Source organism: Tenrec ecaudatus, chromosome 1 (assembly GCF_050624435.1).
Source record: "Tenrec ecaudatus isolate mTenEca1 chromosome 1, mTenEca1.hap1, whole genome shotgun sequence".
In the NCBI taxonomy this organism is placed as follows: Eukaryota; Metazoa; Chordata; class Mammalia; order Afrosoricida; family Tenrecidae; genus Tenrec; species Tenrec ecaudatus.
The window spans coordinates 266,105,598-266,111,679 of NC_134530.1; positions in this window are offsets into that span (position 1 = coordinate 266,105,598).

Here is a 6,082-nt window from a genome sequence, read left to right on the forward strand (position 1 = left end):
ACACTGTCCGACGTCTCCCTTTACCCACTTTTTCTGCTGTTCATACCCCAGGGAGAAGGGTTACATGTAGATCCTTGTGACTGGTTCCTCCTTTCTACCCCACCTCCCTCCACCCTCCCAGTATTGCCACTCTCACCACTGGTCCTGAGGGGTTCATCTGTCCTGGACTCCGGTGTTTCCAGTTCCTATCTGTACCAGTGTACATCCTTTGGTCTAGCCAGATTTGTAAGGTAGAATTGGGATCATGATAGTGGGGGGAGGGAGCATTTAAGAACTAGAGGAAAGTTGTTTCATCGTTGCTACACTGCACCTGACTGGCTCATCTCCCTGCATTCCTTCTGTAAGGGGATGTCCAGTTACCTACAGATGGGCTTTGGATCCCCACTCTTCGTAACTTCACATTCATAATGATGTGATTTTTTTTTTTTTGTTCTTTGATGCCTGAGACCTGATTCCTTCGTCACCTTGTGATCACACAGACTGGTGTGCTTCTTCCATGTGGACTTTGTTGCTTCTGAGCTAGATGGCCTCTTGTTTACCTTCAAGCCTTTTATCCCCACCCAAATTTTCTTTTTCTTAAAAATAACTTTTGGGGGGCTCATGCAGCTCATCACAATACATACATACATCACGTCAAACACACTTGTAGATTTGCCACCATTATCATTTTCAAAACATTCTTTCTAGATGAGGCCCTCGTATCAGCCCATTTTCTCCCCTCCCTCCCTCATGAACCCTTGATAATTTATAACTTATTTTTTCATGTCTTACACTGACCGATATGTCCCTTCAACCACTTTTCTGCTGGGTGAAAAGGGAGGGGATCATATGTAGTTCATTGTGTTTGGTTCCCCCTTTCACCCCCAACTTTCCCTTCCCCTTCTGGTATTGCTATTTGTCCTGGATTCACTGTTTCCAGCTCTTATCCGTACCTGTGTACAAGCTCTGGTCTAGCTGGATTTGTGAGGTAGAATTAGGATCATGATAGTGGGGGGTTGGGGGAAGTGGGGGGCACTAAAGAACAGGGGAAAGTTGTGTGTTTCATCGATACTATATTGCACCCTGACTGGCTCTTTTCCTCATGACCCTTCAGTAAGGGGATGTCCAATAGTCTACATGTAGGCTTTGGCTCTCCACTCTGCATTTGCCCTCATTCACATTGATACACTTTTTTGTTCTGGGTCTTTGATATGTGATACCATCGACACCTCATGATCACACAGGCTGGTGTGCTTCTTCCATGTGGATTTCGTTGCTTCTCAGCTAGATGGCCGCTTATTTGTCTTCAAGCTTTTAAGACCCCAGACGTTGTATTTTTTTTTATAACTGGGTACCATCACCTTTCTTCACCACATTTACTATGAACCCATTTTGTCTTCAATGATTGTCAGGAGAGCATCATGGAATGCCAGGTTATTAGAAGAGTGTTCTTGTGTTGAGGGAGTACTTGAGGCACAATGTCCATTTGTTACCTTGATACTAAACACATGTACATGGATCTATTTCTCTATTGTTATATATATTTACATATGTTCATGCCTGCATTTATGCCTCTATAAATATCCTATGCTTCCCAACCGAGCCCACACGGAAGCAGCACACCAACATAGGTGACCATGAAGGACAGAGACCAGGTCTCCAACATCAAAGGTGGGGTGGTGGTGAGAATCACATCACCGTGAAAGAGGGGGAGTGCATGATGGGGACCCAAAGCCCACCTGTAGAGAGCTGAACACCCCTTCCAGAGGGGTAGTGAGGAGGAGATGGGCCACTCAGGGTTCAGTGTAACAACAATGAAACTCAAAACCTTCCTCTAGTTCCTGAACGCTTCCTCCCCTCCCAATCATCATGACCCCAATCCTACCTTGCCTTGCGGACCTGGTTGTACCAGAGGATGTACAGCGATGCAGTGGGGATCTGGAGGCACAGGGAATCTAGGACAGACGAACCCTTCAACACCAGCGGTGGGAGTGGCGACACCAGGAGGGAAGGGCATGTAGAAAGGGATAACCGATCTTGGAGATCTATGTGTAACCTCCTCTCTGGGAGATTGGCAAGGGGGAGGCGGGTGAGGGGAGACGCCGGGGAGTGTAAGATAAGAAATAATAATTATTTATAAACTATCAAGGGACCAGGGGTGGGATCGGGGAGGGAGGGGGATGGGGGAAAAAAAGGGAAACTGAGCTGATTCCAGGAACCCAAGTGGAAGGTGAATTATGAGAGTGACGAGTGCAACGAATGTATAAGGGTGCTTTGCTCAATTGATGTATGTACAGATTGTGATAAGAGCCTTATGAGCCCCAATAAAAAGATTTAAAAAAAAAAAAAGAAAATGATTAGGGCAAAGAATGTACGGATGTGCTTTATACAATTGATGTATGTATATGTATGGATTGTGATAAGAGTTGTATGAGCCCCTAATAAAATGTAAAAAAAAAAATAAATGAATAAAAAAAATATCCTATGCTTCCTAGTTATTTTCTCTTTCTTTTACTTTCCTCTTGTCCCACTATCAAGTTCGACTTTCATGACTTCCTCTTGGTTACAATGCCCTGATAAAGTCTTGCAGCCATCCTACACCCTCCTCTCCATCAATTTCATATCACCAGTTGTTTCCTTGTCTGGGGGTTTGTTAATACCCACTTTTCCCCTCACACCGCCCCCCTCCCCCCGGAACCATTGATCCTGTTATTTTCTCCTCCGGATTGTTTATCCCGCCTATCTGGAGAGATATGCACTGACAATAATATGCACAAAAACAGGCAGGGCAAAACAAAACAAAACATGAAAAACCAAACAACATTAAAAACCCAATGACAAAAAAAAGAGAAAAGCATATAAATAGTTCCAAGTCTGCTTGTTGACTTTTAAGCGTTGTTTTCTGGTGGAGTCTGATGGGGTGCAATGCCCTGGTCCAAAGTGTATTTTTAGTATCCCCCAGGGACTTCATTTTCTCTTTTTTCCACCCATTGAAATTAGCTTGTCAGAGAGGAGACATTCCAAAGGACACATTCATAGGACTTGGGCTAAGTGATTATATCAAAAACACACCATTGGATCAGTGAAGATGAAAGAAAGAAACAGTAGAGTGATTCACACCATTATGTAGATTGGCAGATGCATAGGAAATAAGCTCTAGATTGGGTCAAATTATGCTGATTTCAAGGCGATAATAGAACACTTAAGAAATGTTAAATAGGAAATTATATGTTGGATTTGGATTTAAGGCTAGACATTTGTTATGATTATAGATAAAATGGTTAAAGGTACAGTCAGAATTCTTTCATAACTGAATAGGATGAGTAAGCCTCATCAGAGAAAGAATTAAGGTAAAACCACATTAACATATAAGCGATTCAGGCTTCTTTTTTCACACCCATGTATTGCTTACATTGTATCACACACAGTGGAACTCTTGTGTTTGTTTTTTAAGATTAAAGACCTCAGTCATTTCTCACCAAAGCAGGATGTAGAACATTCTTTGTTATGACCAGTTGTCTTAAGGGTCCTGAGACTATGGTTGAGATACCCCAGACCCAGCATCTCATTCTCCTCAAGGTGTTTAGTTACAGCTACGTTTTCAAACTAAGCCCCTGTATGTGCTATTATATTCCTGGATATATCTGTAGCATATACACCCATTTGAGGAGACATCCTCTGTAAAGCCTGTGTATGCATATGCCGTTCTGATATATAATTCCACATGCATTGTTTACATATCTAATTAACCACTCATAACTTATTGCAGCATTGAATGTTGTATATTTAATAGTACTTACTGTTGACTTTGTGTGACATGACAGTCAGCTTTATTATTTATTCAATTTTTAAGTTGTATAATCACTTATAGACCACTTATAACCACAGGGCATTCCCATGGATGTTTTTCTTTTTCCACCCACATTTCCCCCACCCCCAGCTCATAACCTCTCGCATGGATCACACTCTGGTTTTAATCCCCAAGGTGGGTACTTTTGCCACATCACTGATTGAAGGTGAACAACACGAGATGTTGTGCTTCACCTAAGTGTTTTTTAATCAGCCCTTTTTGCGGGCTCAGTGGGTCACTGACAGAAGACCCAATGCGTGCTTTTCAAAGAGGGCTTACTGTTGTCTTTCACCTCTTCCGGTGTCTTCCTTTGACCTATTAATGTTGTACTGATTATATAAAGCTTTACTTCACTGAATACCTCATATAAAAATAAAAACCCTCAAAATTTACTGCCATCTCATCTACTCTAAGGTTCAGCCTACATGTAGGAGCGCTTGTCCATGGTGGAAACTGAGAGGGGTTTCAGCCCACGGTCTTCCCCTCCTGCCATCTTTGCACTCTGCCTGTTCTTCTCCCCTCTCCTGGGAGTGGTGGTCTTTGTCCTTTAGGATGTCAGGTGCACCTTCACTCTCTAGCCCCTGCTAACAGAGTTCCCAACAACATGGATGGGGGTCTTTGGCCTTGGGCTATGGGGGCCTTGGGATGTTTAAATAGGGCGCTGGGAGAATTGAATTACAGGGGCTGGGTGGCTGGTGGCGCTCAAGGGGAGGCTGACAAAAGATGGGGCCACCCTTCTCAGGGGAGAATTGTCATCCTCAGATACAACCTCTGTGGTGACTGAGCCGTGAGAACAGCAACCCTATAGGATGAGCATTACCCCTATGGGTTTCCAAGACAGTAACTCTTTCTAGGAAAAAGCCTTGTCTTTCTTAAATGCAACGACTGGTGAACTTCTCAACTTGTGATTAGCTGCCCAACTCTTAATCACTGTATCACGGCTCTACTATACAGCTAGTCCTCCCAATCCTTGGTAATCGTCAAAGAACTCTCCTCCCCCCCCATGTGTGTACACCTTGACTTTTTTCTCTTGTCCCCTTTTCCTTCCTCCCATTAACCACTAAAAACAAAGTGAAAATTTTTCTTGACATTTTACTATAGTGGCTTCATAAAGTATTTGTCCTATTGTGATTGGCTAATTTTACCCACATAATGTCCTTCAGGTCATTTTGTTGTGAAACATTAACTGAGCATTTAATCAATGCACCACCAGAGATCCTTAACAATTTTTATCAAGGTAAATAATCTCTGCTTATAAAGTCAGAATAGATTAAAAAAAACACGCTCTTTTAAGTTTATGAACAGTTCAAATTTCAATACTGAAACTCAAATACCGATGATACTTAGAAGGGGTATTATTCATGTTAAAATGGAAAGTTTGAATTATTTTAAAAGTTAGTATAACAACACTCAACTTTTTGAAGATTTAGATCAAATGGTTCCTGAGAATTTTCTCATATACTTGTAGGGTGATTAGATTGTAGCTTAAGTTACATAGATTCATTCAAGAAAATGTTTCTCAAATGTACAAATGTGCTTGACACAATGATGTATGTAAGGACTATGACAAGAGCTGTAAGAGCCCCCAATAAAATGATTTTAAAAACCCCAAAAAACAGGCATTTGCATAAAAAAGATAATATGTTTCTAAGGAAACAAAGTTCTATTTTGGGATGTGAAGGCTTCTTTTGGAAATGACTCTTAAAAACAAACAAACAAACAAAACATTTCCCCCCCATCCCATCCCCCTCGCAATGGCGCCAGCGGCTGGGGCTGAATTTTTACACAAAGAGAGAGAGAAATAAAGGTTAAGGTAGCATAAATCCAATCAGTTTTTGAAAATGTAACCTTTGGCTGCTTTTCTTGTTAGGGTGTAGTTCTCAAGTTAACACTTTTGTATGTGAGGTATGCAAATAACTCTTTTATGATTTTCACTATTGTTGAGAGGTAGGGCAAAGATAAGGTATCCTCCCAAGATATTTTCTCCATATACCTTTTCATCTTCTTCCCAATGGAAAGACAATGCCTTAACTTTAGTATTAGGGCACACAAATGACATCAGTATGAAAAAATAGAACTGGATTTTGGTTATTAGGTGTCCCATGTCTATTTGTAACTCGCACCATGTGACAGAATTCTCATAGGGTTTTCTAGGCTACAATCTTACCTGGAGCAGAGTTCTAGATCTTTTTCCCATGAGGGCTGCTGGGTAGGTGTGCACTGCCAATTTTCAGTTATCACCTGAGTGCTTAA